The sequence below is a fragment of the Schistocerca gregaria genome, chromosome 2 (assembly GCF_023897955.1).
Source record: "Schistocerca gregaria isolate iqSchGreg1 chromosome 2, iqSchGreg1.2, whole genome shotgun sequence".
Classification (NCBI taxonomy): domain Eukaryota; kingdom Metazoa; phylum Arthropoda; class Insecta; order Orthoptera; family Acrididae; genus Schistocerca; species Schistocerca gregaria.
The window spans coordinates 190310971-190333673 of NC_064921.1; positions in this window are offsets into that span (position 1 = coordinate 190310971).

A 22703-nucleotide genomic window follows, 5' to 3' on the forward strand; every position below is an offset into this window, starting at 1 on the left:
CATCAAGACAATTCACTTCTGGTCAAAATTGTACTTTAGACCTGACTTAATGACCTTTTTCACTCTGAACAAGTAGGTTTCTATTGGCATGGAACCTGACAGATAATGCTTCATTTGTTCTAAATGGCCATATACAGTAGCCTCCTCTTCTCAACAGTTTCGATTACGTTCACTTCCACTTCCATCCTTCCCCGATTTCTTCATTTCTGAAATGGCGTGATCTAGACACTCCAGTACTGCCAGTTAATCTTTTTCTCTCCTTTATTTCTCAAACTTCCAATATTTTTTTTTTCATTTTGATCGCGATTTTATTACTCCATAAGACTGAGTTTAACTGTGTAAGAACATATTTCCCTTATGCAACATTGTGTCTTCTACAGTTTTTCCATTAGCCGGTGTAACTAACCTACTTTAAAGACGAACGTCATTTAATACTAAAATTCCTGGCATGTAAATAATATCGTTCGTCATCATTCATGGTCACATTTCCACTTCTCTGTACGTGTATTTTTAAATTGCACGTATCACACCATTCAGTTTCCCCAACATACAGTTAGAGTCATCATTATTTTCGGAAGTTATGACGTGATCGTCAGGGAATAGCCGGAGGTAAAGAAATTCTGCATAATTTTTGTAAAGCACTCAACAGTGTCTCAGTAACGAGTTTGATATTGCTGATGGAGATCTCGCCGTCGGATGGGGACTTTAAGCTCACTACTCCACTCGTTGCTGCTCGAGGGAAGTAAGCTGAGCGCATCTCCTTTTTTTACCCGTTTTCTAGCGTCTCTCTTTCCTTCATCTGTAACAACACATACACAAAATTGCTCTGTACAAGAACCCGGCTCATTGATTCACGCGCCACTCCCAGATATTCTTCTTTAATCTTATCCTGGTAGGGGGTACTAAACTCTCGAGCAGTACTCAATCACGCGTAGCAAAAGCCTCATATACGCGATCTCTTCTACAGGGAAGTACTATTTTTCCAGAGCTCTCCGAAAAAACCTGTGGAAGGCTATTCACCATCACTAGAGCTGACAATTGTGCTCGTTCCATTTATAGGAAGCTGCATCCATCACAGCAAATGAAATTCTGCCCATGTAAGCGTGAATATCCCTACGGATCTGCTTTTCAGCAAAACAGGCTCAGACCGACGCCCATCTAATAAGATAGATGGTTTAGGTACATGAAGTAGAGAATCGCTTCTACCATATTTCCTGGAGCAATCGCGACTCTGCCAGTTGGCCAACAACCATCGTTTATAAGATACTCTATATGAAAGCAACGAGTTGTAAATATGTCATGAAGGTTTCTATCTAGAGAAAAATAGTTTGTGTTCTCCACCCATACAAGTTTCGATAACGTTTAATAATGATCACTGGGCGTACCTTCGTTCTTATTAACGCCAAATGTCTTTTGTGTCAATGCAACACGCCCCTCACTGTATAGGTGTCTGAGGTACCTTCAAGAGTTTGGCACACGGATGTTTTGACAACCTCGTAGCTACAAAAATTCGGGTGATAAAAGGTATTAGAATTTCGGCTCCACTGTGAAAGACAGACGGTGACATAAGCAGCAACATGTGCCGTTAAGGAAACATATGGAAACACACTGATGGTGGTGAAACATCACTGAAAGATGTATGTGTTTAGAACAACAAGAAAATGTATTTTGCTCATGGTAGAGTTCTTTAAAACTTATTTATTGTTAAAGCAAACAAAGAACAGAAAGCAAACTTTCATAAATAACAGGCACTGCAAGGTGAAGCATGATATGTACTCCGCAAGAGTGATGCTTCGCAAGTCCGTGTTGATTTCTGGAAAGCATCTCTTTTCTCTAAAAAAAAAAAAAGTCCTTATATTCAGCGTTAGAATATGCTGAAGAATCGTGAAGCAGACCCACGTTGTGGATACTGGGATGTAGGTTCGCACATCCCTTTGTTTCCTTATTGTATTCGAGTTGAATAGTTACTTTTCTCCAGTCGTTTGGTGCATTTTGGTGTGCGAGAAATACACATTCAGTGCGAGCTTAGAAAAAGTGCCAGTGATTCATATTACTCTCTGTGATACTGTTCTAATTAAAATATTGATGATTAATCAAAACCATCACAGCTGTATTAATATAGATTGTCACGACAGGTCTCATTGTTTTAGTAAATCATCGCATTGCCGAACTGCGCCAGTATGAGGGAACAAAAGATTTGATTGCAATACGTAACGTTTTGCCTTTAAGCAGACGTTTTGTTTCATGATACTGGCACAACTCCGTAACCTGATAATGTTCTAAGAGAATGAAGCCGGCTGTGACCCAGCAAATGTGTATTAACGTAACTGTGGTGCTTATCATGAATGTTAGTGTCTGTCAGTTGCGGAGCTCAACATGATCATGATTATTTCTATTTAAAATAATTCTTTGCCACAAACTGAAAAAGCACATGTCGTGGCTGCGGTACATGATACAACTGTTGAGGAATATTTACGCGTATGTACCTATGAACACGTCATAGAACGTACACAACCAACGTGTGTATACCAACTGGATATGAAACCTTAATCTTCCTTTCATTGAAGCAATGTGCCTAGACTGAGCTCTGCGGGTAGTTTGGTTTGTTAGTCACTTGCAATTTGAAGAGCTTTGCTTTGCCATTAGAGGGATCAGCTTTGGTTTCTTCAGACACTGCAAACTGCAGATTGGAGAGGCCAAAGTATCTTCCAATGTCTCGCTAATGGACCACTAAACACAGTAGAGTGGGCGGAGAGAAAGGGGGTGGGGGGTATGAGAAGGGGAGAGGGAAGTGAAGAGGGCGGTTGAGTAATGAGGCAAGCCTAGGCAGCTAAAGAGAGAGGCTTTCTTTTCCTTTGCCATGCACAGAAAGTAAAAGATTGTTTCTGTCTAGTTCTGGATACCAATTACTGTGTTCATACGTTAACAAACCGTGAAACGTTGTTCAGATTTTATGTTTCTTAATGGATGGAGGTATTTCAAAACTGAAATGAAATTCCTGGCGTGTACAGTGGTTTCAGAGCTAAGAGAAGCTCATGAGTTTTCCTTACAGTTTTCTGATATTTATGAGCTTTGTATAGGTTAGAAAAATCTCAGCAAGAGTGTGAGTCCCTTTTTGGTTACAGTTGACCGGACGCTCCTGCCAGACGTATGACAAACCACCATTCCGTACTTCCTTTCAGGATATCTGAAAAGGTGTGACAGCATACGCATGTTTAATACATGCCACGCTACAAAAGGGCGACAGATTCATTTGCATGCAGCAAAAATGCAGCCCTTACTAAGTGCAATACATGACAAAAAATGTTAAACACCCGCTTGTGATGTTATTTTAGTAATTACAAAATCGACTCAAATTTGGAAAGAACTTGACCGTATGAGCGCAACTATCACTATGAAGTCGCACCTGGATGGGTGTTCTGGTTCGGAAAGGGGCATCTGTCGTAAGGCCATTTTATTCTCTCTCGAGCCAATTTGGCACACAGCTGTTGGTAATGGTGCTTGATATCCTGGATACTGGCTCTGGGACATTACTGATATCCTAGCTGGTCCTTCACGTTTCCTGTGCGAACAGATCTGGGGAAATTTGCTGAGAACAGAAGTACTTCAACACTGCTCCAAGCATCATAGAGACTCGTGTCATGCGTGGACGAGTATCGTAGTGTTGAAAAATGGCACCATAATGCTTTCGCATGGGAGGTAGCACGAGAGGGCTTATGATGTACGTGACGAACCGTTGTGGCCTGAGAGTTCCCTAAGTCACCATCACTCGTGACCGGAAGTCATAGCTGATGGCTCCCTACATCATAATGACAGAAGCAGCGCCGCTATGACTCTGCAAGACACTGGGAGAAAGGGACCTCTCCTCAGATCGCCGCCATAGTTGTCGTTGATGGTTATCCGGTATACTGTAGAATCACGATTTTGTACAGAAAACAGATGGCAGTTATACTAGTCGAGGGGCATGAAAGGGAAGCAATGGTTGGAAAGGGAGTGAGGCAGGGTTGTAGCCTATTTCCAATGTTATTCAATCTGTATATTGAGCAAGCAGTAAAGGAAACAAAAGAAAAATTCGCGGTAGGTATTAAAATCCATGCAGAAGAAATAAAAACTTTGAGGTTTGCCGATGACATTGTAATTCTGTCAGAGACAGCAAAGGACTTTGAAGAGCAGTTGAACGGATTGCATAGTGTCTTGAAAGGAGGATATAAGAGGAACATCAACAAAAGCAAAACGACGACAATGGAATGTAGTCGAATTAAGTCGGGCGATCCTGAGGGAATTAGATTGGGAAATCAGACGCTTAAAGTAGTAGATGAGTTTTGCTGTTTGGGGATAACTCAGGATGGTCGAAGTAGAGAGGATATAAAATATAGACTGGCAATGGCAAGGAAAGCGTTTATGAAGAGAAATTTGTTAACTTCGAGTATAGATTTAAATATCAGGAAGTCTCAGGAAGTCGTTTCTGGAAGTATTTGTATGGAGTGTAGCCGTGTGTGGAAGTGAAACGTGGAGGGTAAATAAGTCAGACAAGAAGAGAATAGAAGCTTTCGAGATCTGGTGCTACAGAAAAATGCTGAAGATTAGATGGGTAGATCACATAACTAACGAGGAGGTATTGAATAAAATGGGAGAGAAGAGAAATTTTTGGCACAACTTTAGAAGAAGCGACCGGTTGGTAGGGCATATTCTGAGGCATCAAGGGATCACCAATTTAGTATTGGAGGGTAGAGTGGAGGGTAAATATCGTAGAGGGAGACCAAGAGATGAATACACGAAGTAGATTCAGAAGGATGTAGGTTGCAGTAGGTACTGGGAGATGAAGAAGCTTGCACCGGATAGAGTAGCATGGAGAGCTGCTTCAAACTGGTGTCTGGACTGAAGACCACAACAACAACCACATCAACAACAACAACAACAACAAAAAACGCTGAACACAAAGCGATGCCATTCGTCAGCAGTGCATCTTTCCCGCTCACGGCACCATAACAAACGCAACCGTTGATATTTTTTAAAACTCTGGGTTATACGATAAATCCTTATTTAAAAATTATCATTATATACCGTAGATATATCGAAAAATGTAATCGATATTTCGATGGAAAATTGTATCGACGCACCGGCCAAACAAAATATCTGGAGCACATTGTAAACGTACTTCCGGTTTCAGAGCTGTATATTTAAGTATTGATTTATTATTATATATACCGTACACCAGCAAACTAGCAGCCTGCTTATCCCTCCTTAGAGCAAGAATTGAAAGAAAAACGATTCACGTTCACGTCTAGCGATAAACACTTTGGTTTGGGTCCGTAGTTCGGTTTCGTCACATATCGGCTTTGTCTGAAAAACTTCATTCGGCTTCCTGTTTTTTCATTTCTGAAATCGCCAGTGACGTAGCAGCTGTAGTATCAAAATTGCTTGGTGAAGTTAAACGTTGCAATTTCTGTCGGTAGTGTCAAGCGCCGATTACGTCAGCATATCCCCTCACACGTCTCCTCCCACCGCAAACACCAGTCTTGTCATTTAGATTTATGTTTCAGTGACTGTTTTGAATAATGCTGATGGGAACAAATAGCACACGAGTTGCGTTAAAAATTGTTTTTTAACGCAGCTGGTGTGCTATTTCCTCACATCGTATCCCTTATTACATTCACAGAGACACCCCACCCCCAACCTGCCCAGCGCAATCGGACTAATTCCTTGTGCCATCTATACTTATAAAAGCTCAATAAGTGTACGAAGGTACATTGTGACAGTGTGTTCTAGCTGCTTCACTTCGTTTTGTCATGTACTGAGGTAGACGTCGTCTCCGCCAGGTATCTCAAACTACAAGCATCTCCTTTACATTCTCCGAACGGCGTATGCGTTAATGTATAAGTGGACGAAGCTATTAAACCGTAACATCTCACCTTTATCTTGTCAAACCCTGTTACCTACTTGCTCTGATGATCCCTTCCGGAAGGTACTTTTAAACTTTTTGGTATTGTTGTTGTCTTCAGTCCGAACAGTGTCTTGATGGAGATCTTCACACTAGTGGGTCCTTCGCAAAACTCTTCATCTCTGCATAACTACTGCAATCTCCGTGCACTGTGAACTGAAAACTGCAGTCAAACCTTTGTCTCGATTTAAAAAATTTTCACCAATACTACTCTGCACTACCAAATTGTCTATATCTTGACTTATATTAGCTGGTAAAACAGTTCACTCTTTCAGTATCAGTTTCCTTGCTGGAGCCAGTGTCCATTTTTATATACTCTTTACTTCGGCCATTGACATTTATTTTCATGCCAAAATGATTCGGTAAGCATCGTCTGATTTAGTTCGACAACATTCCACACCCATATTATAATTTTGTTGATGTGCGCCTTGTAACATCTTTTCAGAATACTCCATTCCGTTCAACTGATCTTCGAAGTCCATGGCAGTCTCTAACAAATTCATAATGTCATTGGCATACATTAAGTTTTTTATTTTTTGTCCCTGAACCCTAAATCCCTTTCAACTTTCCGCTTGGTGACCATTGCTTTCTCAGTGTAAGAATTGATTAACATTGGAGGTAGGCTACAGATCTGTCTTATTCTCTTGTCTACTACTGCTTCTCTCTCACGTCTAACTTTTGTAAATACAGTCTTATTTTCTGTACAAGTTGCAGATAACTTTCGCTAACTGTATTTCATCCTACCTCCAGAATTTCAGAGTTTATTCCAGTCGACATTACTAGAAATTAAATCTAAAAATGCTATTCATATTTTACACTCTGTATACCCAGCATGTAGCTGATGTAACTTACAAAATATGGAGCTTTTGTTACCATGGACAAAAAGTGCGATCTGTAGCACACATTGGTGGTTGACGTGATAGACCAAAATTATACCATAGAAAATTGTTAATTATGATGACTGTTCATCCACACACATAAAAAGTGAAAGCCTGTTGCCTACAATGTACAGATGGAAAACGTGTGTTGCGTGCAGAAGAAAGGACAAGAAGATGAAGATAAGACATAGGACTTTTAGGATGTAGCAAATCCGTACCGCGAAAGAGAAAATCACACGTGACGTGGAATAAGCAGGGAACTTCTAATGCACTTACTGCAGTGAATTTACCCACTATCACTGAAATATAAACTATGTAGTTACATTACTAAATGTTGGAAATTCATAAAATAGATGATTTACTACCAGAATTACGGAAAAGCATTATCTTCAAACAAAGGAAGATGGCATCGACAGACAAATGCATAAATTATCGGTCGCCCGGTCTGAAATCTCGCTCTTGCAAATTACATACTAGAATGAGGTACCGGAGAAGGTATTCTGGTCTTTTGTATAGTTATGGAAGGAAGAATAAATGAAAACTTCAATACTTTCTTAGTGTTCGTAAAGCTAGTGAAAACATATGACTATGAGGGGGTTGAAATAAAATTATCGTAACCCGAAGAAAGAAGGCAACTATGATAAGCCGAAGGTGAAGAAGAATAGTAGAACCATTAACCTTGATAACTGGAAAAGAAGCAGTACGAAAATTAAAGAATGAAGTTTCTTGTGCAGAATGATAGCAGAAATACCTACTAGTACTGCATACTGAAAGTGTTTAACATTCAATGGAATTAATAAATAGCGACGAAAAAGACGGAAAAGCACGAGTAAGAGGCATCTGAAACGTAAAATTTCTGAAGTGTTATAGATTAAGCGAACAGTCTATCAATAACGCTTCCCTGAAGAAATTGTTTGAAACAGTATTGCGGAATACATTACTTTGTTCCGAAAGGAGCAATAGAGAAGAAAAGTGATTGATCGAATGTTATTCTTCGCAATGCATGAACGAAAATTGTGGGTGTAATATACATCACGGAGAAAGGATTTCAAAAAATGGTTAAAATGGCTCTGAGCACTATGGGACTTAGCTTCTGAGGTCATCAGTCCGCTAGAACTTAGAACTGCTTAAACCTAACAAACCTAAGGACATCACACACATCCATGCCCGAGGCAGGATTCGAAGCTGCGACCGTAGCGGAGAAAGGATTTACAGCAGTTAGTCGCTGCTTGGCTTTTAATTTTTTTACTGCCTTTTAGAGTTGTCATGGAGTTCGTATTTGCGTTGCATAAAGAAATAGTATAGATGGGGCTCCTATTTACTTTATGTAGCATACATATAAATTTGCACCTCTGTAGTTAATGAAACAGAAATAACAAATCTTGACTGGTTGTCAGTACCATACAGAACGAAGCTGTCCTGGGTGTAACATAACGATTCCGAAAAACTTGTTAGATCTAGTCTTAAGGTACAACTTTATGATAGATACTCATCTCTAGAGCCGATATTCAACAGCTCTACGGAGCGTCACAGGTACAGAGCCAACGCCTTCCCGCTAGGCCATCATTTCAGCATCTACTGAAGATTGTACGCTGACAGACAGTAAGCGGAGCTCTTTCAATGGACCTTACTGTGGTTATTTCAGCAGATGGCGAACGCCTATCAGAACAGTGCGAACAACACTGTACTCAGCCTACAAACTCATTTTTGCTGCCAAATTGTTTAAATGGCTCTCAGCACTATGAGACTTGACATATGAGGTCCGCAGTCTCCCAGATTTTTTTTTTTTTTTCATCGGTCTAATGACTGGTTTGATGCGGCTCGCCACGAATTCCTTTCCTGTGCTAACCTCTTCATCTCAGAGTAGCACTTGCAACCTACGTCCTCAATTATTTGCTTGACGTATTCTAATCTCTGTCTTCCTCTACACTTTTTGCCCTCTACAGCTCTCTCTAGGAACATGGAAGTCATTCCCTCATGTCTTAGCAGATGTCCTATCATCCTGTCCCTTCTCCTTGTCAGTGTTTTCCACATATTCCTTTCCTCTCCGATTCTGCGTAGAACCTCCTCATTCCTTACCTTATCAGTCCACCTAATTTTCAACATTCGTCTATAGCACCACATCTCAAATGCTTCAATTCTCTTCTGTTCCGGTTCTCCCACAGTCCATGTTTCACTACCATACAATGCTGTACTCCAGACGCACATCCTCAGCAATTTCTTCCTCAAATTAAGGCCGGTACTTGTTATTAGCAGACTTCTCTTGGCCATAAATGTCTTTTTTGCTATAGCGAGTCTGCTTTTGATGTCCTCCTTGCTCCGTGCGTCATTAGTTATTTTACTGCCCAGGTAGCAGAATTCCTTAACTTCATCGACTTCGTGACCATCAATCCTGATGTTAAGTTTCTCACTGTTCTCATTTCTACACTCCTGGAAATTGAAATAAGAACACCGTGAATTCATTGTCCCAGGAAGGGGAAACTTTATTGACACATTCCTGGGGTCAGATACATCACATGATCACACTGACAGAACCACAGGCACATAGACACAGGCAACAGAGCATGCACAATGTCGGTACTAGTACAGTGTATATCCACCTTTCGCAGCAATGCAGGCTGCTATTCTCCCATGGAGACGATCGTAGAGATGCTGGATGTAGTCCTGTGGAACGGCTTGCCATGCCATTTCCGCCTGGCGCCTCAGTTGGACCAGCGTTCGTACTGGACGTGCACACCGCGTGAGACGACGCTTCATCCAGTCCCAAACATGCTCAATGGGGGACAGATCCGGAGATCTTGCTGGCCAGGGTAGTTGACTTACACCTTCTAGAGCACGTTGGGTGGCACGGGATACATGCGGACGTGCATTGTCCTGTTGGAACAGCAAGTTCCCTTGCCGGTCTAGGAATGGTAGAACGATGGGTTCGATGACAGTTTGGATGTACCGTGCACTATTCAGTGTCCCCTCGACGATCACCAGAGGTGTACGGCCAGTGTAGGAGATCGCTCCCCACACCATGATGCCGGGTGTTGGCCCTGTGTGCCTCGGTCGTATGCAGTCCTGATTGTGGCGCTCACCTGCACGGCGCCAAACACGCATACGACCATCACTGGCACCAAGGCAGAAGCGACTCTCATCGCTGAAGACGACACGTCTCCATTAGTCCCTCCATTCACGCCTGTCGCGACACCACTGGAGGCGGGCTGCACGATGTTGGGGCGTGAGCGGAAGACGGCCTAACGGTGTGCGGGACCGTAGCCCAGCTTCATGGAGACGGTTGCGAATGGTCCTCGCCGATACCCCAGGAGCAACAGTGTCTCTAATTTGCTGGGAAGTGGCGGTGCGGTCCCCTACGGCACTGCGTAGGATCCTACGGTCTTGGCGTGCATCCGTGCGTCGCTGCGGTTCGGTCCCAGGTCGATCGGCACGTGCACCTTCCGCCGACCACTGGCGACAACATCGATGTACTGTGGAGACCTCACGCCCCACGTGTTGAGCAATTCGGCGGTACGTCCACCCGGCCTCCCGCATGCCCACTATACGCCCTCGCTCCAAGTCCGTCAACTGCACATACGGTTCACGTCCACGCTGTCGCTGCATGCTACCAGTGTTAAAGACTGCGATGGAGCTCCGTATGCCACGGCAAACTGGCTGACACTGACGGCGGCGGTCCACAAATGCTGCGCAGCTAGCGCCATTCGACGGCCAACACCGCGGTTCCTGGTGTGTCCGCTGTGCCGTGCGTGTGATCATTGCTTGTACAGCCCTCTCGCAGTGTCCGGAGCAAGTATGGTGGGTCTGACACACCGGTGTCAATGTGTTCTTTTTTCCGTTTCCAGGAGTGTACTAGTTCTCATTACCTTCGTCTTTCTCCGTTTTACTCTCAAACCATACTGTGTACTCATTAGACTGTTCATTCCGTTCAGCAGATCATTTAATTATTCTTCACTTTCACTCAGGATAGCAATGTCATCAGCGAATCGTATCATTGATATCCTTTCACCTTGTATTTTAATTCCACTCCTGAACCTTTCTTTTATTTTCATCATTGCTTCCTCGATGTACAGATTGAAGAGTAGGGGCGAAAGGCTACAGCCTTGTCTTACACCCTGCTTAATACGAGCACTTCGTTCTTGATCGTCCACTCTTATTATTCCCTCTTGGTTGTTGTACATATTGTATATGACCCGTCATTCCCTATAGCTTACCCCTACTTTTTTCAGAATGTCGAACAGCTTGCACCATTTTATATTGTCGAACGCTTTTTCCAGGTCGACAAATCCTATGAACGTGTCTTGATTTTTCTTTAGCCTTGCTTCCATTATTAGCCGTAACGTCAGAATTGCCTCTCTCGTGCCTTTACTTTTCCTAAAGTCAAACTGATCGTCACCTGGCGCATTCTCAATTTTCTTTTCCATTCTTCTGTATATTATTCTTGTAAGCACCTTCGATGCATGAGCTGTTAAGCTGATTGTGCGATAATTCTCGCACTTGTCAGCTCTTGCCGTCTTCGGAATTGTGTGGATGATGCTTTTCCGAAAGTCAGATTGTATGTCGCCAGACTCATATATTCTACACACCAACGTGAATAGTCGTTTTGTTGCCACTTCGCCTAATGATTTTAGAAACTCTGATGGAATGTTATCTATCCCTTCTGCCTTATTTGACCGTAAGTCCTTCCAAAGCTCTTTTAAATTCCGATTCTAATACTGGATCCCCTATCTCTTCTAAATCAACTCCTGTTTCTTCTTCTATCACATCAGACAAATCTTCACACTCATAGAGGCTTTCAATGTATTGTTTCCACCTATCTGCTCTCTCCTCTGCATTTAACAGTGGAATTCCCGTTGCACTCTTAATGTTACCACCATTGCTTTTAATGTCACCAAAGGTTGTTTTGACTTTCCTGTATGCTGAGTCTGTCCTTCCGACAATCAAATCTTTTTCGATGTCTTCACATTTTTCCTGCAGCCATTTCGTCTTTGCTTCCCTGCACTTCCTATTTATTTCATTCCTCTGCGACTTGTATTTCTGTATTCCTGATTTTCCCGGAACATGTTTGTACTTACTCCTTTCATCAATCAGCTGAATTATTTCTTCTGTTACCCATGGTTTCTTCGCAGCTACCTTCTTTGTACCTATGTTTTCCTTCCCAACTTCTGTGATGGCCCATTCCTCTTCAACTGTGCTGCCTACTGTGATATTCCTTATTGCTGTATCTATAGCGTTAGAGAACTTCAAACGTATCTCGTCATTCCTTAGAACTTCTGTATCCCACTTCTTTGCGTATTGATTCTTCCTGACTAATGTCTTGAACTTCAGCCTACTCTTCATCACTACTATATTGTGATCTGAGTCTATATCTGCTCCGGGGTACGCCTTACAATCCAGTATCTGATTTCGGAATCTCTGTCTGACCATGATGTAATCTAGAACTTAGAACTACTTAAACCTAACTAACCTAAGGACAGCACACACATCCATGCCCCAGGTAGGATTCGAACCTGCTACCGTATCGGTCGCGCGGTTCCAGACTGAAGCGCCTAGAACCGCTCGGCTACATCGGCCGGCTTGCTGTCAAAGGGGTTACCTAGCAGCAAGAGGGTTCTTTTGTAACTTCAGTGCCATTTATCGTCAATGAATGAAATTTCTCGACAAGAGTCGCTGTCTCCAGTCTGTTATTCAAGCTGTCGTGCAGTCACCGAGGCTAAGTACCCTCGGCGTGGCCAGTAATCGGATGGGTGACGAACATATTCCACCGCGCGCTATTGACAATTTTCCCTGTAACATTACGACAGAGTTGACATGAGGGGAGGTGGTGTTGAGCCCCTGATTACCAGGCACTGGGTTAAATTCCGAACCTCTGCAATGTCTCACGAAGTGACGGCATGTGACACCGTTGGTGGTGATCCGTTCGTCAGATTGGAACATAAAGCTTGGCGTGTGCTCTCCGAGATGAGTAGACTGTTGCCGGCACCGGACATCACCCTCTTCCTCATTTCATAATCCCCAAATCCACCCCCACCCCCCCCCCCCCCCCCACACACACAAACACAAAAACTTGACAGATACATTTTTACACCCATCTACCGAACTTCGCAACGGAAATTCCCCACTGGTGCTAAGGACAGAGGAAACCTTTTCAATTGCGCGACTGAATCTGTACTTTTGAGTCGCAGCCATTCATGCCATATAGCTTTACTTACTCAGAAAATTCTGTACAATCTCTCAAAGTGTGTCGATATTGCCTTGTTGACACAGCTTGTTAGAAGTAGGGAGTATGTAGAGAGTAAATGCAGCCACGATCCATGGGCAGATGGAAGATATCATTTAAAGCAGCCCTTCCTGGTATGCTTCTAGAGCCACGATGCAGTCAACTAATATTCAGACCATGAGTAACACATTCTCTATCACTCTCCTAGAGCCCATTCCGTACTAAAGGGTCCACAGTTTTCCATGATTTGGTAAGCTCATTTCATTTAAACCTTTTGGTCTGATGTCTCTCCTGTCGTCGCAGTTGTCGGTTGCCATACAAAAAAGGAACGAGTATATGATCTGCTTGTGAATAGGGTGTAGCATGTTTTCTGAGATTGGGAACAGCCCACATTACCTACACGATCGTGGAAAACCGCTGAAATACGCCACTGAGGTCGTGCAGTGTACCAGACCAACAGTCACTAATCCACCGCGGTGATTCGACCGTTGTCTGACTCACCCCCTTCTCTCGTGAGCTAAGGAGCTGCAGATTGGGCTAAGACGAGCACGTCAGGCCATCCGTAAATTCTGCGTCCCGTATCCTTCTGACGCAAACGAGTTCTCTGGAAAACACACAAAATATGTACAATACGACGAAAAACGTAGCCATAGAACTTGCACCACTGCTACTCTCGGAAAAAGTAGTAGCCTTTCCGACTACTTTGCAGATGACACGTGATCAACCCACAGTCATGCCCGAAAAGTAAGCCAACCGATATAATTACGAATTTACATTAGTTTCAGATGAGCAGTCAAAACAAAAACAGAAAGTACACATTAAACTGGGTGGTTACAATTAAAGAGCAGTTTTTTTCGGAGGTCCAGTGTAGGCAGCGAATCTTGGTAGATACGCTTATGCGGAACCGATTTACATTGAAAAAAAATAGTTCCAATTTTGAACACCAGAAGCAAATCTGGCGCTGTACATTGTTTGTATGACGGTGTATTCACACTTACTTGATGACCCATAACGTGAGTGAATAGTACTGCTATTGAGAAGGTATGAGGAGAGGCCGGATGTCATTAAACGGTCTAAGGAAGATAATGAATTTGGAACACATTCGTGAGCTTGGTGTGGCACCTGGAAGAGGAAGGCGTCCTGTCCCGGTGCAAGTTATGGTAACTGATGATGCAGCACGTGTCCCACGTAGTGATAGTGCTCGTGCAGTGTCACGAGAGTGTCCATCCCATTGTGAACAGTAAGGAAAGTTTCGATGTCTGTACCACTATTACACTGGTAGCTCTAAAAGATCCAGACTGTGCGATGCCTAACACCTCATGATCCGCAGCAATGCTCTGAGTACCCTCATCTGTTTCCGGCGAGGTTCGAAGTTAAGGACATGTGGCAGGACAATATTCTATAGTGTGGCGAGGCACATTTTACCCTAATGCCGAATTTTGGTCACTGTTAAACAGCGTGTTGTGCACGGATAGCCATTACACTCGCCGTATGTTACAGTGTGGTGTGGATTCACAAGCACCTTCATTCCTGGTCCGTTCTTCTTTGTAGAAGATTCACCAAGTGGGCCCTGTCAGATGTATCGTGACGTCTGCACGATATCGAGACCTTGTTGTACAGCAGGTGATTACTGCTTTGAAAGAGTGCAAGATGGGTCAAATACTAAAATGTAGACTTTCAGGGCCGGAAATATCATGTCCATAGTCAGTAGCGAGCCAGTGGGTGTGTTGGACCTTCTATCGACCTACGGACCCCCTTGAAGATGTCTCCCGCAGTCGGAGACGAAACGTTGGAAATTGAGACAAAATTCATCAACCGACCACGGCATAACAGCCCGGACAAGTATAATGGAGAAGATGGGTCAAAACCTGTTCCTCACCCAGTGACAGATCTGCTTAATGCAACTTTCCACGAACGTGGTATCTCTAGAGGTTTTCCAGATGCATGGCCTGCAAGATTTACATTCATGACTTTTAGTTCTGGGGATATCTAAAGGAACACGTTTACCAGCAACACGTTCGATCTATTCCTGATCTGAAGGCCATTATACAGCCATACGTTGCTCAGGTTCCACCGGAACTGGCGCAAGTAACGCTTGATCACATTTTACGGATGCAGTATCTTCTCGACGTCTCAGGTGCTGGTGTTTAAAACTTGCGTAAGGTCTGGCTAATAATCGAATCAACGTTATGCCTTTCTCACTTTTCCGGCCTTCTCTGCCCACGTGCCATTCCTAATTCATTAATATGGAAACATTTCTGTACGTTTTTCTTGCATTGACAGTAAAATGTATATGTCGTGTGACTAGGGCCTCCCGTTGCGTAGACCGTTCGCCGGGTGCAAGTGTTTCGATTTGACGCCACTTTGGTGACTTGTGCCTCGATGAGGATTAAATGATGATGAACAGGTGAACACAACACTCAGCCCCCGAGCGGAGAAAATCTCCGACCCAGCTAGGAATCGCACCCGGGCCCTTAGGACTGACATTCTGTCGCACTGACCACTCAGCTACCGGGGGCGCACGCATTCGCACTGCTAGATTTGCATCTGGTGGCCAAAACTGAAACTAGTTTTTCCCAGTGTACATCGGTTCCACATTAACGCTTCAGCATATCTACCAAGTTTCGCTGCCGTATGATAGAGCCCGCACTAGACCGCTGCGAATACGTGCACACTAATTTTAACCAACTACTAGTTGTGTAGACAAAAACAGCTACCTATGACGTATGTATAACATTTTTACAGAAATGAAATAAGATAAATTTAAGATCGCATAGTGACAAACATGTTTGGGTAAAGAATGGTAAAAAGAAATAAGCGTGTTTTGCAGATGTAGTTAAAGAAACAATTTAAGTACCAAACATGGAAGAAAGCATGGAAGGAAACATCACCAGGACCTTCCAACCCAGCAAGATGAAGTTCTGGACATTTGCAGCTCAAAGCATTTTAGCACCCGAATGGACAAGACTAAAGTTTTTGCGCTGCAACACAGCTATTGATACCTCCTGACAGCGCATTTAGTACTCTCTCAGAGCCTTTCTTTCTTCTCCATTGAAGTCTTCGGAGAGTGAAAAGACATCGTGACTTGAAACTCGCATACTGTTTCAGACGCATGAGGCAACAAAAACCCAAAGCGAAGAGAAGGAAGGCGGAGGATTTATAAGCCTTAAGAACGTCACGACCGGCTGGGACGCTCCACGCGCTGAGCTGTGCGCTCCGTCCACTGTATTCAGCTGACACTATTGTAGATCGACGTAGGCGCCGGCAGCCGTGTTCGGCTCCTATTCAGATGTCAGACCACAATCGTCTTGTATCCCAGCCGATGTAAGCTCCGCCTCGTACCTCTGACAGCCTGCATTGTGCCCTGACAAGCCATCCACAAGCCCACGAAAGTTGACCTAGGGACCTCTCTGCCAATAGTGCTCAATCTTCGCTTTTTATTTTCTTTAGGGTACACCATGGTTACTGTCATCGTCGTCATAACCGTATACATCAAGTTCTAAAAGTCAAGCCTTTCATATGCATCATATAGTGAAAGTTAAGCCTCTTCGTTCGCCCATCTTTCTCTGTGTTCCACCTCTTATTTCATTTCCAACTAATTCCTGAACTGCATTGTGCAGATCTTGAAAGTATAGATTTTTAACATTATGTGCAATGTGCAGCACTTGCGTGTTCTTTTCAATAGGTCACCCAGCAAAGAGAAGAGTCCACGTATTGTCTCAAGTTCTTGCAGTTTGATATTAATGCAGTTCGCGATAGTTTCACACTAACGGGTCCTTTTGGCTATCGGAATACTCATATGGGAACTATAAAAGTGTATTTGCTAGAACGCTCAACTACCTTAATAACACCTCATTCTGGATTGAATACGACTCGGAAAGCGACAATAATTTGACGTTTCCATCCATCTCCTGACATCTTTCTGAATGAAGTCTGAAGTGCATGCACAGTTGCGTTGCCTGCCGCATGGATTCTGTGCAGTGATGTGGCAGCTGGCAGTCATTGCTGAATACAGACATTTGCAAATATCGCCACTTCTGTAAGGGAAATCGTCTTTGTTGCATTTTTTCCATACCGCAATTAGCACCATAACATAAGGCTTGTTCTGCTGAAGAACTTGATGCCCACAAGTCCTTAACTAAGAATCTCTTAGCGGAAGTAATGCATGGAAGGAGACAGACTGTTGGACAAACGAATGGACAGCTACCTGATTTTTGCGTTTCCGATAGCGCCCACGACAAGAATCTGGTGTCATATTATGCTTCACAACCTTAAACTGTTTATTTTCTACTTCATACTAAAACAAAAATTTTGATACGAGAAGAGGAGAAACTTTAGTTTTTCGTGTTTATTTTGTCACTTCATACTGAAACAAGGGTGTTAATATGAGAAGAGGAAATGAAATACACGCTTCCAAGACATAATATTTCCTTGTGTGCTACTACTGCATACATGAAAGCTCTGCAGTTAATTTCTGTATGTTGGATAAATTCTGATATCACCTCACATTCCTTTGTGAGTAGGTTCCTATTTTCTTGGGATTCAAATAGAGTGGACATTTCATCACTGGTTAATATTTTGATGACTAATGACATGATACCCGTTGCAATTACTCCGTGGCACCTGTTGAAACGTCCCCTTTGTAAAATTTATACACGACTGTGCTTAAACTGAAACACAATATTTTTAGCGCAACGCAATCTGACTTTCAATAATCCCTACAAAAGAATGGCCCTGACTAACATTAACCTATACCTTTCACAAATCACTTACCTCACAAAAAATCTTCGTTACTCGAACTACTGCAATACAGCGATCACCACTACTGTCAGCTAAATAAAAGATTCAGACTACGGAAGGCACTAACTAATGATAGGTATAGTTAGCAAATGAAAGATTTTAATAGAGAACAAACAGTGTATTTACCTTAATAGTCAAAATATATATGATAGCTCATGACATCCAGTCTTACAAATTACAAAACTCGGCCATCTCTCTCCCCACGTCCACCACTACTGGCGGCTCACCTCCAACTGCGCAACGCTACGCGCTGTTAGCATCCAGCTGCCGCTGCCCAACACTACAATGGCAGACAACAATGCAAACCAGCCACAGACTGCACACGGCAGAGCCAGTGATTTTTATACAGAGCGCTGTGTGGCGGCGGCGTTACCAATAAAAAAACCTAAACAGCCTACTTACACTGTGAGTAGAGTCTCACGTTGGTTACTATAAGAACACGCAGGCAGTGATATTCGCTCACTGCAGTCAGATCCAAGGTGATTTCTTTCTGTTTATGGCGAAGCGTCTCCTGCAATGTCCACGCTCAGCCAACACAAACAAATCGCGACGGCATTGGGCACTGCTAATCGCTGCACTTGTCACGAGCCACGACAACAAGAGCGCACTGTCTCTGCTAACTATTCTATGGCGTTAATACATCTTGCTTAACGTAATATGCAGGTCGTGGGTTGGGTAAAAATTCAGTTTGTAACTTCCCATCGCATTAAAACACTTTACAGTCATGTTATAAGGCATATATATTGTTGGTTGTCTCTCTAATGTAAATAGTGTTGATTCAGATTGTGCGTGAACACGAAACACACACACACACACACACACACACACACACACACACACACACACAGTCATTGATTCCAGTGAGGGTGACAACTGCTGTGTGTTGAACAACACATACACCAGTCAATTCCTCAGTTGGCGTCGAGTGGATGAGATTTTTCAATTACCTTGCATTCCAAGAATTGTAAGGAGGAGACTGAAAGTAAATGGACTTGTATCTAAAGAGCTGCGAGAAAGCGAAGCTTGACCGACTATCAGATAATTGCCCACATGGGTTTTGTGGACGAGCATACTTTCGGTAACCAACCCACCCACGATCATTACGTAAGATTTCTCGAAGGCGTAGGGGCATTGATTTCATTAAGTCGTCGACAGTGTAGCATGATGGTTTACTTCCCATCATACGTTTTCTATATTCGTCCAAAGTTCGCTTGCATTTGTAGGTCATGTGGCAATGGCATTGTTACCTCTGCCCACTTATTGTCTATCTGGTTGATGTTCGATGATCGTTGAACAAACGGCAACAGATTCATACTCTCTTGGCTCTGAAACCAATCTAGCACTACTCTGCTATGATGGATGGGGCTCTGCTTCTGTAAATAGACTGTTATCTCGTTCGTTCATATATTTATATTTAAATAACATATTAGTAATAAGCACATTGTATTATTATTTTCCACAGTGTTTACGAATTCAGGCCCTGTCATAAATAAGTGATCTAGATTCAACCGTCCGGTTAAGAATGTGGTTTACCCAGTCTATCAAATGATGAAAGTCGTATTCGGATATCCACATTAAGCCTGACTGGCTGAATCCGATTCGAACGATCTGATAACGAAATGAAATTACAGAAATCGGATAATTTTAACGTCTGTATTGCAACAATGCTGCGCACATAAATTCCTATGCTGGAGTAACAGGTAGCAAATGCCAAAGAAAAAGTGAGAAATATGTCTACTAGCAGCAATGTAACGTAATTATAACCCATATTTATGTGATGGAAGTACTGAATCGAGCAATGCACTTCTATTTCAGTGGTGGGAAGATGCACCATATCGGATTTGCTGGTGACATAATGAAAATAATAATAATAATAATCCCGTGGGGCCGATAGAGGAAACCCTCCCCCATATGTGTGGTACCGAGGAAATCAAATACTTGGGGTGAACCAAATACTAACACAACCCTGAACGGCTACACAATCCGTTGAACCCAAAATCCACGCACGTCTGAGTGAAAATCACCGCTACTCTGGTCACCGTCAGTTAGCTCAATGAGATCGGCTGAAAATATTTGCTTGCAAAGGCTTCAACACCCTCTGGTCCTGTCCGGTCCTGATATCACCCAAGCCAAACCAACGAAACACAAGCAAACATGAACTGTTCAAGCAATGTCAACTTTACCCCAGGGGGTACACAACCCGGCTGTCGACAGGCGGCAGTTGGATTTTCGGATTCTTTGGAGTCCAGGTTAGCATGGCAGAGAATATCGAATATCTCTGGTAAATTTCCCTATAAGCAGAAAACATGCATTCGAAAACTCAACATCGATACATTGATTCAAACACAAATACTAAATAATCTCACAAAACAAAACTACCAACAAATAATTCTCATCCTTGCTCTTCACGAACCACGACTAATTTACAGTGAAAACTTGCATTACGGAAACCATTGCATCTTCAAGAGCAAAATACAACAAACGGTATCGAAAGGTGTACCAATCTTTGGCATTGCTTTTCTCGAACATAGATCTATCATCATCTCTGTCAAAGTGATGACGTGATGACTATGCTCATTCAGAGCCCCAGTAAAAATAAACACTCATCAAGGCACATGCCCCCACCAACATCGAAAATAAGAAAAACACCAAAAATGTCGAATAATTCTGGAACACACTCGAAAATACTATGAGAAAAATTCACCAAGATGAAATGAAAATACTAATGGGAGACTTCAACTCCCTATTTGGAACAGAAAAAAACTGTAGAAAAATCATCGGTACAAATTCAACATACCGAAACGCTTAGACCATCGGCACACGTCTGACTGACATTTGCCAACAATTCCACCACAAAAGGACGTCTTCCCACTTTAGGAAAAAACCAGTTCCTAGGTAACATGCTTGGCTATTAGGTGCAAGCTGCTTTCGTTCGCCTTTCGAGACTCGCTGAAAGCCAGATTTTTAATTCTTTTGTAGTAGAGCTACAAGCAGGCAGATACAAACTCAATAAGGGAATCGTAAGATGACGCTCGAGCAAAATTCGTCTTGCTACTTACAGTAGCCCTTAGTGTCAGAGCGAAAACCTTACGGGACTGCCAATTTCATAATGCCACTTTTGTTTCCTGCCTAGATATTTTTTGTTGTTGTGAATACATAATTTTATCGTTGAAATGCCACATTTTCATAATACTTGCGAATGATACAATACATGAAGTAAATATAGATCTTTTCGAAGTCAAAAGTCGGTAATATCCTACTAATTCGTGCTAACATAGGCTCAGTCATCTTACAGAGACTTAATGCTTTATTAAGATAGACTGCCTTCGTGATGTGTCTGTAGTAAGCTGAATTTAATTTGTATTAGTACAGTGAATATTTTAATTGCATTTTCCATTAGTTTACTAATCGCAACAGTAATCATCAAAGAGAAAATAATCAGCAGCTGAATTTTCTTTCACGGTATCTAAAACAATCTGACAAACCTAAAGTTGTTTACAAATTCTACGCCCGTAGAAACCCACTGGTTCTAACGATGTCATTAAACTAGTGTAGTTTTAAGAGTAATTTCGTCTAGAAATGAATTGCCTTGACGGTTGATCGACCAAGAGCGGGAAAGGTAAAATTTTACGAATATATGACTAGAGGGACAAGTGCTTGAGAGAGGACTTACCTATCAATACAAATGTCTGAGTGACGAATTCCTATCCACCTACTGGATAGTGTTGTTTTCAAATCAACAGAGTCAGTTATCATGCAGTAGCATAGGTGATGAAGTTTTGTTGCTCGACTTTCTTACACTGCGACCGAAAGGTGTCTCAGTCGTTGACAACAAATTCCAGTTGTGTTGCTCACACCCCTTGGGGCAAATTGGTAGTCCAAAACACACTTTTGGAGCTATCAGATGTAAAATGTTATGTTCATACTACTCTTTGCTCTAGTCTACGTCTTTTGGTGGGACTCAGCCTTTCATTTCTTCTTAGTAAGTTGGTGGTGATGGTGTGTTGGGGCTTATGGGCGGTCAACATGGAGTCATCAGCGCCCTGACACACATTAAAAGGAACGAATGTGGACTGACCTAAGAAAACTAAAGCACACACTCAAAGAAAGCAGGAAAAGAAGGAAAATGCTACATAAGAAAGTAAAACCTAAGGAAAGGGGAAACATCGCAACAAGAATGTCACAGGAAATTGTTATTGGCTGGCCACTTACATAAATTGTAGGCGAGCTTGTCACAAAGCGAGCAAATTAAAAACCCCTCCCTAAAATCTTTGTAAAAACATTTGACATGGCACAGAACTATAAAACTTTAGCCACATTCGTCCGAGTGTTGGCTAAAAGAGATGGTAGGTCCGCTGGCAAGTCAGCTGCGGCCCGCTGGTCAGAAAATAAAACGCAATCCAATAAAACGTGGCGCACAGTGACCTGGATGCCGCAAGCACCACACATTGGAAGGTCCTTTCGCCGGAGCAGGTAGCCATGCGTCATAGGGCTGTGGCCTATTCGAAGCCGAGTGAGGAGAACCTCGTCCCGTCGATGGGGCTGAAAGGAAGTACATGACGCACGCGTTGTAAGTTAACGATAAGGGCATCATAACACGTCACCAGTAACATTACTGCATAGGAATGCTCGATGAGCGACCTGATGACGTTCAATAATAGTCACTCCATTGATTTTTGTTGTTTCGAATTAGAGCATGCAGTACTCATACACCAGACTTCTGAACATTGCCTGTTGAATGCAAATGTTGCATGATGGTAAAACGGTAATCTGTCACATGTATCAGTAGTCAAGACTTCCTTAAAGTGGAAAATCATTCATGCCAGAACGATCTTTGTTGAAACAAGAATATCTTTTTCTGGTGTAT